Source organism: Schistocerca cancellata, chromosome 3 (assembly GCF_023864275.1).
Source record: "Schistocerca cancellata isolate TAMUIC-IGC-003103 chromosome 3, iqSchCanc2.1, whole genome shotgun sequence".
In the NCBI taxonomy this organism is placed as follows: domain Eukaryota; kingdom Metazoa; phylum Arthropoda; class Insecta; order Orthoptera; family Acrididae; genus Schistocerca; species Schistocerca cancellata.
Window position 1 is genome coordinate 281,018,916 of NC_064628.1, and position 18,121 is coordinate 281,037,036.

The window sequence follows — 18,121 nt, forward strand, 5'->3', positions numbered from 1 at the left end:
ACTACTTCTCCTTCTGTTAGTCTACTTCTTATACCTCCTTGATTTGTCCTTCATACGTTATCTTGTCTCCGAAGTAGTAGGATTTCTTCATCTCGTCTACTACTTAGTCTTTAATTTGATGTTAGGTTAGTCACCGATCTCAGTACTTTTGTTTTTGGTTTACTTTGAATACAGATTATGTGCACGGTAAACTATTAATTCCATTGAACAACTCTTGAAGTGCTTCTTCACTTTCACAAAGGATAGCAGTGGCACATAATCGAATCTTATCATTGATATCCTTTTACGCTCATTTTTAAAGTCACATTTGAATCTTCCCTTTATTTCATTCATTGCTCCTTCGAGGTACAGGTTGTACAGTATGGGAGAAAGACTGCAACTTCAAACTGCGCCATTTTGCATCCCATCACATCTCTCTTGATTTTCCATTCTTATTGCTTCCTCTTGGTTTTTGTACCTATTATACGCACATTATCCATCTTTCCCTTTAGCTTACAGGTATTTTCCTGTGATTTTGAAATATCTTGCATCATTTTCTATGGTTGAACCTTTAGTCTAGAACGAGAAATCCATCGAAGTATCTTCATTTATCTTGCTTCTGATTTCAAGTGCAGCTCCTGAACTGCCCCTCTAATCTTTTACTATTTCTAAACGAAAAATTGCTTTTAGCTAACAGAGCTTCAATTTTCTTTTTTAATATTCCATACATTATTCTGGACAGCAGCTTCGAAGTGTAAGCGATCAATCTAATTGTGCGATAATTCACGCATTTATCTGCTTGTCCCATATTAGATATTGCGTCTATTGAAATACGAGTGTAGGTCTCTAGTCTCAAACGTTCTTCACGCTACCCTGAGTCACTGTTTGGTTATTATTTCTATCAATGATTTTAGAAATACTGCGAGAATGCTAGGTATCCCTTTTGCCCTATTTGATCCAAGTCCTCCAAAACTGTACAAAACCTTGAAACTAGTACTAAATCCCCTATGTCTATCAAATCGACAACCATTTCTTCTTCTCTTACGTCAGCAGACAGTTCTTTCCTTCGCAGAGGCCGCAGTGTATTCTATCCACTTACATGTTCTATCCTGTGCCTGGAACAGCGGAATCAATTTTGCTTTCTTAAGTTGACAGAAGCTAGGATGATTGCAGGTACTAGTAGATGAGAACAATGGCAGGAGGGTGTCCACAATGAGGAAAACAAAGAAAAACTGGGAATGAACTCTATAGATGTAGCAGTCAGGGCGAACAGGCTTAGATGGTGGGGTCATGTTACACGCATGGGAGAAGCAAGGTTACCCAAGAGACTCATGGGTTCAGCAGTAGAGGGTAGGAGGAGTCGGGGCAGACCAAGGAGAAGGTACCTGGATTCGGTTAAGAATGATTTTGAAGTAATAGGCTTAACATCAGAAGAGGCACCAATGTTAGCACTGAATAGGGGATCATGGAGGAACTGCATAAGGGGGGCTATGCTCCAGACTGAACGCTGAAAGGCATAATCAGTCTTAAATGATGATGATGACGATGATGATGAAGTTGACAGAACTGCTTTTAAATCGTCCGAAAGTTGTTTTGACTTGTATATGTCCGCATATGCCAACAAATTTCTTTTACATTCCTTCACACATTGGCTAATGGCGTTGCTGCAGTGGTAACACCAGTTCCCGTCAGATTACCAAAGTTAGGCGTTGTCGGGCTTGGGTAGCACTTGAGTGGGAAACCATCCGGGTCTGCTGAGCGCTGTTGGCAAGCAGGTTGCACTCATCCCTTGTGGGGCCAATTGAGGAACTGCTTGGAAACTCACGGCTACGATCCCGGAAACGGACAATGGCTGGGAGAGCGATGTAGTGATCGCATGCATATCCGCATGCAGTGACACCTATCGGCTGAGGAGGACATGGCGGTCGGTCTGTACCGTTGACCCTTCCGAGCCCTGTACGGACGCAGTTTTTATTTCTTCACTTTTTTTCTCCAGTCATTTCGCTCATCAACTTAATTACCATTTGTAACATTTATCTACACTCTCAGAGATCATCATTTCTCATTACTTCAGTATTCCATTTATTTCTACATTGAACCTTCCGTACGATTCAGTTAACTAAATTGTAATAAGAGTCTCTATCTTCTCCTGAGTATGCCTTACAATTTAGTATCTGATATCGAAATCTGTATATGTATATTTCGTATGGCTTGAAGATACAGTGTGTTGTTACAAAATACAATGTATAATTATTTGCATATTTACAAACATATACAGGTTTAGACCTCGACCTATGAGTAACACCAGTTTTATTACAAATGTATGCCCAGTGTCCTTAACCACTCCACAGCTTCCTCACTGGCCTGATGGATCTCCTCCATTGAACCACTGACCTTCGAAGGGGGCAGTCCATAACGATGTGGCTGATGGTCTGAGGCACGTCAGTACAGTCGCAGAAAGGGCTATTAGCAATCTTCCACTTGTGCTTCCAAAACTGACATCTGCCATGTTGGGTTCTTATCCGGTTAAGTGATGTCCAGATTTTTCCTGGGTTGGTTGAAACCAGGGGGTTGTTTGGTTGGGTCCGAGATCAGTCCAGATCTGTCTGGGTTTGAAGATAGGCAGTCGCTGCGGCAAGCTTCACTTACTGTAAACTGATCTTGGGTCGAAATCTGTGTTTCACCATGATGTAACGCAGCTAGTATTTCACTGTGTTTTCTGCCCTTTCGCGTGTAAAAGTTATTATCTTGTGATTTTTGAACTGTGTATTTGCTATTAGCAACTGAAATGTATTGCAGAATTCACCGAGTGTTTCTCCTCTGTCTTTTCTATTACAGATTCCTAATTTTTCCGTAATTCTGCCATCTGTTCTTGTCTCTACTATAGCGTTCTTTCATTAGACTTTCGACTCCTATGCTAAATTACCCGCTCAGTTCACTCATACACTCTCTTTATATCTCCGTTTCTGATGTTGGCATGTTGAGCCTGGTTTCGTTTCGATTCTGATAAAAACAATATGCTTTTCACAATCAGTCACTCTTAGTCCTCCCCATGAACCATGGACCTTGCCGTTGGTAGGTAGGCTTGCTTGCCTCAACGATACACATAGCCGTACCGTAGGTGCAACCACAACGGAGGGGTATCTGTTGAGAGGCCAGACAAACGTGTGGTTCCTGAAGAGGGGCAGCAGCCTTTTCAGTAGTTGCAGGGGCAACAGTCTGGATGATTGACTGATCTGGCCCTGTAACACTAACCAAAATTGCCTTGCTGTTCTGGTACTACGAACGGCTGAAAGCAAGGGGAAACTACAGCCGTAATTTTTCCCGAGGGCATGCAGCTTTACTGTATGATTAAATGATGATGGCGTCCTCTTGGGTAAAATATTCCGGAGGTAAAATAGTCCCCCATTCGGATCTCCGGGCGGGGACTACTCAAGAGGACGTCGTTATCAGGAGAAAGAAAACTGGCGTTCTACGGATCGGAGCGTGGAATGTCAGATCCCTTAATCGGGCAGGTAGGTTAGAAAATTTAAAAAGGGAAATGGATAGGTTAAAGTTAGATATAGTGGGAATTAGTGAAGTTAGGTGGCAGGAGGAACAAGACTTTTGGTCAGGTGAATACAGGATTATAAATACAAAATCAAATAGGGGTAATGCAAGAGTAGGTTTAATAATGAATAAAAAAATAGGAGTGCGAGTAAGCTACTACAAACAGTATAGTGAACGCATTATTGTGGCCAAGATAGACACGAAGCCCACGCCTACTACAGTAGTACAAGTTTATATGCCAACTAGCTCTGCAGATGACGAAGAAATTGATGAAATGTATGATGAGATAAAAGAAATTATTCAGGTAGTGAAGGGAGACGAAAATTTAATAGTCATGGGTGACTGGAATTCCTCAGTAGGAAAAGGGAGAGAAGGAAACATTGTAGGTGAATATGGTTTGGGGCTAAGAAATGAAAGAGGAAGCCGCCTGGTAGAATTTTGTGCAGAGCATAACTTAATCATAGCCAACACTTGGTTCAAGAATCATGAAAGAAAGTTGTATACATGGAAGAACCCTGGAGATACTAAAAGGTATCAGATAGATTATATAATGGTAAGACAGAGATTTAGGAACCAGGTTTTAAATTGTAAGGCATTTCCAGGGGCAGATGTGGACTCTGACCACAATCTATTGGTTATGAACTGTAGATTAAAACTGAAGAAACTGCAAAAAGGTGGGAATTTAAGGAGATGGGACCTGGATAAACTGAAAGAACCAGAGGTTGTACAGAGTTTCAGGGAGAGCATAAGGGAACAATTGACAGGACTGGGGGAAAGAAATACAGTAGAAGAAGAATGGGTAGCTTTGAGGGATGAAATAGTGAAGGCAGCAGAGGATCAAATAGGTAAAAAGACGAGGGCTAGTAGAAACCCTTGGGTAACAGAAGAAATATTGAATTAAATTGATGAAAGGAGAAAATATAAAAATGCAGTAAATGAAGCAGCCAAAAAGGAATACAAACGTCTCAAAAATGAGATCGACAGGAAGTGCAAAATGGCTAAGCAAGGATGGCTAGAGGACAAATGTAAGGATGCAGAGGCTTATCTCACTAGGGGTAAGATAGATACTGCTTACAGGAAAATTACAGAGACCTTTGAAGAAAGGAGAACCACTTGCATGAATATCAAGAGCTTTGATGGAAACCCAGTTCTAAGCAAAGAAGGGAAAGCAGAAAGGTGGAAGGAGTATATAGAGGGTCTATACAAGGGCGACTCACTTGAGGACAATATTATGGAAATGGAAGACGAGGTAGATGAAGATGAAATGGGAGATATGATACTGCGTGAAGAGTTTGACAGAGCACTGAAAGACCTGAGTCGAAACAAGGCCCCCGGAGTAGACAACATTCCATCAGAACTACTGACAGCCTTGGGAGAGCCAGTCCTGACAAAACTCTACCATCTGGTGAGTAAGATGTATGAGACAGGCGAAATACCCTCAGACTTCAAGAAGAATATAATAATTCCAATCCCAAAGAAAGCAGGTGTTGACAGATGTGAAAATTACCGAACTATCATTTAATAAGCCACAGCTGCAAAATACTAACGCGAATTCTTTGCAGACGAATGGAAAAACTGATAGAAACCGACCTCGGGGAAGATCAGTTTGGATTCCGTAGAAATGTTGGAACACGTGAGGCAATACTGACCCTACGACTTATCTTAGAAGAAAGATTAAGAAAAGGCAAACCTACGTTTCTAGCATTTGTAGACTTGGAGAAAGCTTTTGACAATGTTGATTGGGATACTCTCTTTCAAATTCTGAAGGTGGCAGGGGTAAAATACAGGGAGCGAAAGGCTATTTACAATTTGTACAGAAACCAGATGGCAGTTATAAGAGTCGAGGGGTATGAAAGGGAAGCAGTGGTTAGGAAGGGAGTGAGAAAGAGTTGAAGCCTATCCCCGATGTTATTCAGTCTGTATATTGAGCAAGCAATAAAGGAAACAAAAGAAAAGTTCGGAGTAGGTATTAAAATCCATGGAGAAGAAATAAAAACTTTGAGGTTCGCCGATGACATTGTAATTCTGTCAGAGACAGCAAAGGACTTGGAAGAGCAGTTGAACGGAATGGACAGTGTCTTGAAAGGAGGATATAAGATGAACATCAACAAAAGAAAAACGAGGATAATGGAATGTAGTCGAATGAAGTCGGGTGATGCTGAGGGAATTAGATTAGGAAATGAGATGCTTAAAGTAGTAAAGGAGTTTTGCTATTTGGGGAGCAAAATAACTGATGATGGTCGAAGTAGAGAGGATATAAAATGTAGACTGGCAATGGCAAGGAAAGCGTTTCTGAAGAAGAAAAATTTGTTAACGTCGAGTATAGATTTGGATGTCACGAAGTCGTTTCTGAAAGTATTTGTATGGAGTGTAGCCATGTATGGAAGTGAAACATGGACAATAAATAGTTTAGACAAGAAGAGAATAGAAGCTTTCGAAATGTATTTCTACAGAAGAATGCTGAAGATTAGATGGGTAGATCACATAAGTAATGAGGAGGTATTGAATAGAATTGGGGAGAAGAGGAGCTTGTGGCACAACTTGACTAGAAGAAGGGATCGGTTGGTAGGACATGTTCTGAGACATCGAGGGATCACCAATTTAGCATTGGAGGGCAGCGCGAAGGGTAAAAATCGTAGAGGGAGACCAAGAGATGAATACACTAAGCAGATTCAGAAGGATGTAGGCTGCAGTAGGTACTGGGAGATGAAGAAGCTTGCACAGGATAGAGTAGCATGGAGAGCTGCATCAAACCAGTCTCAGGACTGAAGACCACAACAACAACAACAGTCCTGCCTTCCTACTAGTAACTAAGCGTACTGTCTTAAATTTGCTGAGGTGATGCTGCTGATGTTACCGTATTATCGAGCAAATTCGTCGCTGCCACATTCAGAACTCTCACAGTCGACGCTTCGCTCGTAGACCCTTACACATTTAGTAATTTTACTTTTTTCTTATGGTCCCTTCCCTCTTGAATGTTCTTTCCGAAGATCAGAATGGGGAACTAACCCGGAATCTGTTACCAATGGAAAGATCGTCATGACACTTTCAACTACAGGCCAGATTTCCTAAGAATACACATTGCTCTTGGCTGTTCTGGTTTCCAGTTCACAGAAAGTTTTATTACGATAGTCTGTTCTGTGCATGCATCTTCATCTCTAGTATGGCTACCAAGTCTTTCGCGACGTATTTCTTGAATAAAAATCTCTCGGTGTACATGCCGCGTCAATTCATGATAAAACTCCAAGATTTCGACCACTACCTCCATCGTCGTCGTCAGGGCTAAAACTGACTGCCGTAAACTATTTTTTTTTCCTTTATTGTATTTCAGTTCCCCATCTGGGCAGGCTGACAGCAGCATATGCGCTGCTCTTCAGCCGAAAGACGTAGAACAAACAATAGAAGACATTTAAAAATATAGAAAGGAGAAAACATGGTGAACATAGATATAAAAAAGGGGGAACATCGTGGAAGACAATAGACAAAAAAAGGGGCGACTATAAAATGGAGATAAAAACTGTAAAAAGTAGCGCACACAAAAAACCACACACTGGGACAATTAAAATAACACAAGGCACAGTATGACCAGAGCATAAAAGTATCGACAGATGGCGTAGCACATAACAAACACTGATAGTGACACTAAGTACAAGGCCAGCACACAATTAAAGTCATACCTCTCGATGCACAGGAGAAACAGCACTAAACACAACACTGATGTGGCACACTGACGATGATCACAACGGAGTATCTGCCAGGCGTAAGGAGATGAGGGAGACCGGAAGAAGGGAGGGAGGAGGAAGGGAAGAGAGGGGGGAGATGGGCGGGGGGCGTGCTGAAGAGGGCCAGGTAGGGAGGGATGTGGGAACGAAAGAGGCGAGAATGGGATGCAGGGTCTCAGGGGGGAAGGAGGAAAATCCGCTCTGGGAGAAGGAGAGGAGAAGGAAAAGGGGGCCCTGGAAGGGGGGGGGGGACAAGGCCAGGTTATAGTTGGAAGGAAGGGTAGATGTCACAGTGAAGTTCATCATCTGGGAGCGGGAGGCGCTGGAAATTGCCCTGATGAAGGAGATGGAGGGTGTGGAGGTGGAGAGAGGGAGGGATACAGCGATAGAGGTGCGGCAACGGGTGGGGGGTGGAGAGGAAGGAGGAAACCAGAGGGTGGGGGGGAATCAAGCCTGCGGGCAGTGTGAAGGATGGGGAGATGTTGGAGGAACAGGAGGAGGTGGGGGAAGGGTATGAGTTCATACAGGAGCTGTGTGGGGGAAGGGAGGCAGATACGGAAGGCAAGGCAGAGCGCATGGCGTTCGAGAATTTGGAGGGCCTTGTAAAAGCAGGTGGGTGCAGAGATTCAGGCAACGGTATCATAACAGAGGATAGGATGGATGAGGGATTTGTAGGTGTGGAGGATGATAGAAGGATGCAATCCCCATGTCCGGCCAGACAGGATTTTCAGGAGGCGGAGGCGGGAATGGGCTTTCTGCTGGATGGTCTGGAGGTGAGGGGTACAGGTGAGGTGACAGTCAAGGGTGAGGCCAAGGTATCTCAGGGTGGGGGTGAGTTGGATGAGATGACCATAAAGGGTAAGGTCGAAATCATGGAAAGGAGTGGGTGGTGCGGCCTATGATGATTGCCTGTGTTTTGGAGTGGTTGAGATGGAGAAACCACTGGTTGCACCAAGTGGTGAACTGGTTAAGGTGGGTTTGGAGGGTACATTGGGACTATTGAAGGGTAGGATAGAGAGCCAGGAAGGCAGTGTCGTCAACATACTGGAGAAGGTGGACAGGTGGGGGTGGCTTGGGCATATGAGCCATATACAAGAGATAAAGGAGAGAGCCCTGGGGGATGCCAGCAGTGGGATAAAAGATACTGGAGTTGGTGTTGTGGAGGGTGACATAGATAGGACGGTGTGAGAGGAAGAAAGACCGACAAAATTGATAGGCAGGGCGTAGGTTTGGAGTTTAAAGAGGAGACCAGGGTGCATAGGCATTTTGGAGGTCGAGGGAAACAAAAATGGCAGAGCGACGGGAGTTGAGCTGGAGGGAGAGAAGGTGAACAAGATTATGGAGTTGGTCTTCAGTGGAGAAGGAGGGCTGGAAGCCACACTGAGTAAGGTGGAGGAGGTGGTGTTGAGTAAGATGCTGATGGATATGGTGGGAGAGGATGGATTCGAAGACCTTACTGGAGAAGGAGGTGAGGCAGATGGGATAATAGGAGGAGGTGGCAGAAGGGGGTTTGTTGGGTTTGAGGAATAAAAAGGCCAGCCGGAGTGGCCGAGCGGTTAAAGGCGCTACAGTCTGGAACCGCACGACCACTACGGTCGCAGGTTCGAATCCTGCCTCGGGCATGGATGTGTGTGATGTCCTTAGGTTAGTTAGGTTTAAGTAGTTCTAAGTTCTAGGGGACTTATGACCACAGCAGTTGAGTCCCATAGTGCTCAGAGCCATTTGAACCATTTTTGAGGAATAAAAGGATATGGGCGGTCTTCCACAGGTCAGGGTAGAAGCTGGTAGAGCGGATGACATTATAGAATTGGGCGAGGATAGTCAGGAGGGAATAGGGGCTTTCTCGAAGGTGGCGGTAGGTGACACAGTCGTGACCAGGGGCCGTGTTGTGTTTGGACTGGAGGATAAGTTTAATGTCTTGTGCTGTGATGGGAGTGTTTATGTCAGTGGGGGGCAACTGCCCCAAGTACTGGATACTAGGAGCAAGTGGAGTGACCAAGGTATTGGCATGTTCCGTGACAGTGGAGAATAGAGAATAATCAAAGTGGGGATGATCTGGGATGGAGAATGCCTCGGAAAGGTGGGAAGCGAAGTTGTTGGCATTACTGAGGTTGTCAGGAAGAGGGTGATCATTATGGAGAAGGGGTAGTGGGGAGCGGAAAGGGAACCAGTAAGGCGATGGAAAGCAGACCAGTACTTGGAGGAGTTGATAGGGAGGGTGGCATTAAGCCATGTGCAGGTCTGGCGCCAGTCTCGGCGTTTCGTTGCTGTAATGAGGTTCCGAACGTGTCGCTGTATTTGCTGGTGGCATTGGAGTGTATCCCTGTCATGAGTGCACAGGAAGGAGCGATAGAGGTGGTGGGATTCATGCAGGAGGAGGACAGCCAGCGGAGGGAGAGTGGGATGGTGGGGGTGGATGGTTTTAGGAGGAACATGGGCCTCCACGGCGTCAGTAATTACCTTCTGAAGGAAGGATGAGGCATGGATGATGTCGTCAGGGTGACGATAGGTACGAGGGTGGTTTTCGACCTGGGTGGTGACAGATTCCCGGTAGGCATCCCAGTTGGCACAGTGGTAGTCATGGACGACCTTGGGAGGGGATGCAGGGTGGGGAGCAGGAGGGGGGCGGTGACCAGACATTATGGTGAGAAGGACGGGGAGGTAATCACTACCTGTGGGGTCAAGGATGGCGACGGCGATACACCGAAGGAGGTTGGCAGAGGCAATGACAACATCTGGGGTGGTGTTACTTTCAGGTCAGGTGTGCTGGGGAAGGGGAACAAGGTCAACTTGGATCGTGGAGAGGAATTGATGCCACTGTTGAAGGGTGGCAGGAGTGCGGCTATGGATGTTGAGGTCAGTGGCAATCACATAGGTGGAGAAGGTGCGGTCAATGTGCAAGATGAAGTCATAAGGAAGAGGATCAGTGGAGTGGACATAGATGGTGGCACAGGTAATGGTGAGGGAGGGGAAGAAGACGCTGAGGATAAGGTGTTCAGTGGGGTCATTGAGGAGAGGTTGTGGCCGGTCGGGGATATGCTTAAGGTGGCCAATCGCGACTCCACCCTGCGCACGAGGACCAGGAGCGTCAGTGCGGTGAGGATATAGGGAGAGGTGTGGATAGAATGGTGGGGCTGGAGAAAGGTTTCATTCAAGAGGATGGTGTCGACCTGGTGGTGGGAGAGGGTGTGCATGAGTAGATATTTGTTGGAGTGGAAGGAGCGAATGTTCTGGAAGAGGATGCAATACTCATGCAGCGCCATGGCGGGAAGAGAGGGGGGGGGAAGAGAGGGAAGGGAAGAGGCTTAAACTAGGGTGTCGAGGGTGGTGAAGGTGAAGTGGGCTTGATTTTGGGAGTAACTGGCAAAGGTGTCCAGGTGGAAAACAGAGCGAGCGGCAAGTGAGATTTGTTGGAAGGTGTGGGGGTGCTGAAAAGGATGAATGTTTTTGAGTACAATGGTAAGGAACTGGATGATGTCTTCAGCCGTGGGGGGTTGACAGAGGGAATTGTTTGGGTGGACAGGGGTATCAACGGGACGGACAGGGACTGTAAGCTCAGGGGTGGCTGGAGGGGGTTTGGCTTTACACTTGTGGGAGTAAGTGGGTGGGAGCTATTGCAGGTGTTACAGGAAGGAGGAGCAGCAGCGAGGTTGGGGCAGTTCTTAAGAAAGTAAGAGGCCTTGCAATGGGGACAGGTGGGGTGGTTTTGGCAGTTGGGGGTCAGGTGGTCATTGTACATCAGGCACCACTGGCAGCGGTAGGATTGGGGAGGGGATTTGGAGGATTCAACAGGTTGGCGACGGTGGAAAATCAGGGCACCCTGGGAGGAGATGGTCAATGGAGGGGGCGGACTCAGAGACGTCCTGCATGAGGTAGGTGGGACCAGAGGCATTGTGGATACAGTGGGCAGAGCAGATTTCCAGGTCTGGGTGGGAGTTTAGTTCTGCCAATACCTCATCCTCCGTGATCACTGGACTGAACTTGGTGATCACAGTGGTGTAGTTGGGGGGGGGGGAGGGGCATGGGGAGGTTGGGGCCACAAGAGGAAAGGAGGGGTGTCAGAGATGCATGGGGGCCAAACATAACTCGTGGGAGTTTACGGAGGAGGTCCATGTGAAAGGAGGGGGACGGGGACTTTATAAGGACTGAGTCCCTGCGAGGAATGAGTTGGGAGATGGGAGCACCAGGTAAATACTTTCGTATCTCCATGGTGAGGGTATGGGCATCAAGGAACTTAGGATCGGGATTTGACAGGACACCTGAAATACAGGTATTTGGAAAAATCAGCGGTGGCTGATCATAGCCTGCTTAACAAGCATAAGATTTTTTTTGAAGAAACGAGAGTAATATCCCACACATCGAATTACTGGGACGCTGTGATCTGGGAAGCAGTCGAAATTAGACTTAACGATAATAACTTTAACCTAGACAATGGCTATGCACTTAGCAACACCTGTCACTGGATAAAGAAAAATCACGGAGGAAAACTTCCCGCACTTTACCTCCTGATTCAAGGGACGGCACTGAAAGCAACGCGGGATAGAAACTACATCTATGGAAGTAGAGGGCACAACTTCATTACACGCCATATTGCTGTTGCTAAGACGTATTCCAGCCAATCTGAAGCTGTCCTTTGCATATAAAAGTGGGCGCCTCGCTAGTTTACGACCCCCTCCTATGTTACCATCAATAATGCCAATTCCCACACTTTCTACCCCTCTGCAGGTGTGCCCCAGGGTTCTGCCCTCTCCCCTCTCCTCTACCTCCTGTACACGGCCCAACCCCCCCCCCCCCATCCCCCCTCCAGTACACCTCTTGCAGTATGCCGATGACACCACATTCCTCGCCCTCGCTCCTACCCTCCAATGGTCCCAACACCTTTTCCAGAATCACCTTGACCTTTACCACATGGTGTAACCAGTAGCTCCTGAAAATCAATCCTTCCAAGACCCAGGCAATCATCGTAGGTCGTACCACTCGCTACTTCTGGCTCCTGGATTTCTCCCTTACCATCTGCACCCGTCCTGTCCACCCCTCCCCCACCCTCACCTACCTTGGCCTCACCATTGACCGTCACCTCACCTGGATCCCTCATCTCTGCTCCATCCAATCCAAAGCCCACAACCGCCTCCGACTCCTCAAACTCCTCTCTGGCCAGACATGGGGGTTGCACCCCTCTACCATCCTCCACACCTACACTACAAATCGTTAATCCCTCCCATCCTCTGTTATGCCAGTCCCGCCTGGATATCTGCCCCCCCCCCAAATTCTATGAGTCCCTCCAGATCCTTGAGCGTCATGCACTGAACTTCGCCTTCCGTATATGCCTCCCGTCCCCCACACGGATCCTCTATGACCTCATTCCTTTCCCCCATCTGCTCCTATTCCTCGAACATCTCTACATACTCTACACCACACGCTGCCTTGATCCCCCTCACCCCCTGGTTGCTCCTCTCCTCTCCCGTCCTCCCCACCACCTGCCACGCCTTCACTGTTGTGTCCCCCTTACCCTCCATCTCTACACCCTTCATCTCCTTTCCCAAGGTGGCTTCCATCAACTCCCCCTCTCAGATGATGTCCTCTCTCCATCTATTTATCCCTCCTATCCACCCTGATCCTCACCCTCCTCCTTTCCTCCATCCTCTCCCTGGGCTCCCTCTTCCCCCCCCTTCCATCCTCTTTTCTACCCACCTACCCTCTCCCTACCTCCCTTCTCCCCCCCTGAGTCCTTTTGTATTCCCCTCCTCTCGTCCTCCATCGGTTCCTTTTCCCCCCTTCCCCCCTTCGTTTTTCCTCCCCTTCCCCCCTTTTTATTTTCCCATCATCTGTCCAGGTTCCCCCCCCCCCACCTGCCCTCGGCTGTGGTATGTCATATTTGCCAACTTTTTAGTGCAGTGTTCAGGTGAATGTTCAGTGTTGTTCGTCTCTCCAAAGTGTTGTGAACAGAAATCATGCTGTCACTGGGTGTGAATTTTATGTCTCTTGCGAAGAGAAACCAGACTGTTGCCGTGTTTTTTAATTGCCTGTCTATTATTTTACCTGTCTGCTTCATATGTATTTTAATAGCATCATCATCCCTTTGTTTCTATGTTTTAAGTTCTACGATTTTTTCCGCCATGTTACCATTTATGTCTCCGATTTTATCGCCTGTTTTTATTGTTTATTATCTTCCTCTTTTTAAAACAAATTCTGTAGGCTGAAGAGTGGTATACTAAGCTGCTGCGAGCCCGCCCCCTTCGGGGGGAATCGAAACTCAATAAAGGAAAAAAAAGAAAAAAAATAGTTTACGACACTTAGTTTTAGCCCTGACGACGACCATGGAGGTAGTCATCTTCATCTCTAGATAATTACTGCAACGTACGTCCAGTTGAATCTGCTTACTTTATTCATCCCTTGGTGTCCCTCTACAATTTTTGCTCCCTACACTTTCCCGTATCTTTGATGTTTTCGGATGTGTCCTATCAACTGATCCCTACGTTTAGTCAAGCTGTGCCATAAATATAATTATTCCCGAATTCTATTTAATACCTACTCATTTGTTACTCGATCTACCCATCTAATCCTTACCATTTTCATTTCAAAAGCTTTTATTTTCTTTTCTGAACTGTTTGTAGTCCACGTTCCACTTCCGTACACGGCTACACTCTAGGCAAATACTTGTACCTTCAGGAAAGAGCTGTGAACATCTAAATTTATATTCGGTATTAACAAATTTATTTTTTTCAGAAATGCTTTGGTCGCTATAGCCACTCTGCATTTCATATCATTTCAACTCCGACCATCATTTTGTTGCCCAAATAATAAAACATTTTTGCTACTTTTAATATCTTATTTCCTAATGTGATTCCCTCAGAATAGCCTGATTTAAGTCGAGGACATTCCATTATCTTTGTTTTATTTTTGTTGTTGTTGATATTATAACATATTTTCAAGGCGTTATCCTTCTCGGTGAATTGCTCTAACAAGTTCTTCGTTGCTCTGATAGAATAACAACGTCATCGGCAAACCTCTAAGTTATTATTTCTTCTCCTTTTCGAATTTTAACTTCCTCTTGGTTGGCTCTACAGTCCTTGAAGAACCTTGACCTCCTGTATCACCTGCCTCCATTCTTCTCTGTCCATCGCCTTCCTTCTCCATTATCTTATTCCCGTCGCCTTTAGATCTTCTTCCATATCGTCCAGCCACCTTTTCCTGGATCTACCTCTTCTCCTTCTCCCGTCAAGTTTTCCCATGAAAACTTTCTTGACACTCCGAGTTTCTGGCATTCTCTGTACATGTCCTGCCCATCTTATTCTTCCCTGCTTAATTTTAACAACAATATCCATCTGTCCAAAAAGTGTTTGTAGTTCTACATACGTCCTTGCTCTCCTCTCTCACTGCACCAAAAATCCTCCTTTCTTTCCCATCTCAGTAACCAGTTCTCCTCCTTTAATGTCAATACCCATCCTTCTGATCCATATATTACTTTAGTTCTCAACATGGTCGTGTATATTTTGATTTTAGTATTACTACTAACATTCCTGGAATTTAAATACATTCTGCAAGGCAAAATAGCAACGATTTCCACTCGTTATCCTTTCCTGAATTAGTGCCGCTACTTTATTGTCCCCCGTTGTTACAGAGCCTAAATATTTAAATGCTTTCACTCTTTTATATTCTTTCCCATTCATTACTACTGAATTCTTTTATCCGTTTATATTGGGCTCCTCCATCACCATATACTTTGTTTTGTTTATGTTTACTTCTAAACCTACTTCACTTGCTGCTTCCTCTAACGTATCGTAGTTCCCCTTTAGTGCTCTTACATTCCTTGCCATTAATGCTACGTCATCCGCATATGCTATCACTGAAACTTGCCGATTAATTATTGTTCCTCCTGTGTTTATCGTTATTTGCCGCATCACCGTTTCTAAAATTAAATTAAATAGCATTGTAGAGATGACATCTTGCTGTCTTAGCCACCTCTGTAATTCGAATTAACCAGACAGTTCTTGCTCTATTCTTACTTTCATTGTCATTTCCGTTAAATTGATCAATTTTAGTGGGATTCTAAATTCTTTCATGATCTGTATAATTTTCTTCCTGTGTAGGCTGTCGTACGCTTGCTTAAAATCAATGTACAACTGATGTAGTTGCTTGTCATATTCATAAAACGTCTCTAGCACTTGTCTTAATAAAAATATCTGATCCATCGTGGATCTGTTCCTCCTAAATCCAGCCTGATAGTCCCTTCTTTCATCCCTTCAAGTTTGAAGGCTAAAATTTTACTAGATATATTATATGTAACGTCCAAGAGAGTGATCCCACGATAATTACTACATTCTGACTTACCTTTTTTACGTAACGGACAGATAATTCCCATGTTCCAGTCCTTAGGCATTACCTCCTTTATCCGTATTTCCTTTATCAATTCATGGACTGCCTCCTCCATTTTCTTTCCCTCATATTTTAATAATTCGGCCTCTACGACATCTTCTCCTGCTGCTTTATTATTTTTTAGGCTCTTGATAGCATTTTTTACTTCCTCTAGCTCTGGTACTACTTCCTCTTCCCGATCCTCTACATCTAACTCTGATTCCGAGTCCTGTTCCCTTCCATTCTCAATCACGGTTCCTTCTTCTTTCCCGTCAAGCAGTCCGGTAAAATGCTTTTGCCACCTTTCTAAGACTTTGCTTTTATCTCCAATTAGATTTCCGTCCTTATAAAAAACTGGTCGAGGTTGGAAACCTTTCTTCAAATCTCTTGTTCTTCCACAGAACCTTCCGATCTCTTTATTGTCTCCCATTTCGTCCAGCTGCTCTTCAAATGCTGCCTTTTCTTTGCCCTACAAAGCTAAGCCGCTCTTTTTCTCTTTTCTCTGTATTCATCTGCCGCTAACCTCGTGTTCCTTTGCCACATTCTCCGTCTCGCTTCATTTCTCTCGTGTATTACCGTTAATCATTCCTCGTCGAACCACTGAACCACCTCCTCTCTTCCCAGTATCTCTTCTGCAGTTACGCTAATGGCAGTTTTCAACGACTCCCATTTAGTTTCCCCATTATCTTCATTCCTTGTGTGTCTCTCGGCTTCCAATATCTCTTCTAGTTTCTTCCTGTATTCTTCCTGTGTTTCCTTCGTTTGGAGTCTTTGTATATTGTGTTTCATTCTTATCTTATTCCTTTGGTTTCTTGCCAAATCTATCTTCTGCTTATATCTAATTCGTACTAAGTAGTGGTCTGTGTCTCCATCTGCCCCACTGCAGCTGCTAACTTCCATAATATCTGATGCATGTCTTTTGTCTATGAGTACGTGATCTGTTTGGTTTCTTGTATTTCCATATGGTGATAACCATGTACATTTCTTAATATCTTTCCTTAGGTGATAGGTGCTTTTTATTATCATGTTATTCCCACTGGCGAAGTCTATCAGTCTCAGCCCATTATCATTACTGTCACTGTGTAGGCTTTCCTTTCCAATTATACTTCTGTATACCTCTTGTTTCCCTATTTTTGCATTTAGGTCTCCAAGTATTATTTTCACGTCGTCCCTTTGAATTTTACCAATTTCTTCTTCCAATTTGGCATAAAATATATCCTTTGCATCTTCATCTGCGTCCTCCGAAGGGGCCTAGACATTCACTATTGTAACGTTAAAAATTTTTTCCCTTATCCTTAGAGTACACATTATGCCACTTATTGCCGTAAAACCAATTACATTAGCCTTCAAAGACCAATGTAGAAGGAAACCAGTGCCATAAAGAACTGTATCTCCATCGCTATACACCGTAAATGTTCCCACGACGCTATCATTCCTTGCCCTTTAGATCTAGTTTCTTGTATTGCTGCTATTTTCACTTAATACTTACCTAATTCATTCCCAATTTCTTGTAGCTTGCTAGGCCTCTTGAGTATCCTCACATTCCAGGTAGCTATCCGAATATCCGTGTTCCTTCTCTTTAACCATTTTTCTCGCCGGGTCGTCAACAGGCAATCCTTTCCGTTTCGAGGCATGTGTATAGTATCCGCAACAGCACTTTTTTCCGGGTTGGGGTTGTTAGCCTCACGCCCAACCCCCGACTTGGAGGACCTGGATGTTTTTAGGGTTAACTCCTCTAGAAGGGTTGGCTTCCCTACGCCTATAGAGCCGCCCCCCCCCCACCCCCACCCCGTCCTACTTTGTGGGACACACTTTGTCTGAATCCTCTATCGAGACCAATCCGGCTTGGGTGACCCTGCCAGTACCTACGCTACCGCCGGCACGGCTCTCGACTTCGTCAGACCGCCCAAACCCTCCCTCCCGGCACTGAAGGTGCCTACGGTAAGGCAATTTCTCCTTGCTATCCTTTACTGCTTGCTCAATGCCCAGATTCAGTAACCTCTGTCTCACTTCCTGCTCAACCTGTGCTTCCCTCCCTTGTCTTCCACTTTTGGAACTGTAGTTGATGTCTGTACAAGTTATAAATAACCTTTCAGTCGTAGTATTTCATCACTGCCACTTTCAAAATTTCGAAGACTGTCAAATATTTTTTATAGATTCAGAATTACTATATTAAAGTATGTTTGTCATTCATTAACCTATCTTCTAAAATCAGTCGTAGGGTCAGTATAGCGTCACGTGCTCCTACATTGCTCCGGAACCCAAATCGGCTTTTATCAGTTATTTCATTCTTCTTATTAAACTGATGTTTCGGTAACATATACCGGGTGATCAAAAAGTCAGTATAGATTTGAAAACTTAAAATCACGGAATAAAGTAGATAGAGAGGTAAAAATTGACACATATGCTTGGAATGACATAGGGTTTTATTAGAACCACCCCATATTGCTAGACGCATGAAAGATCTCTTGCGCACGTCGTTTCGTGATGATCGTGTGCTCAGCCGCCACTTTCGT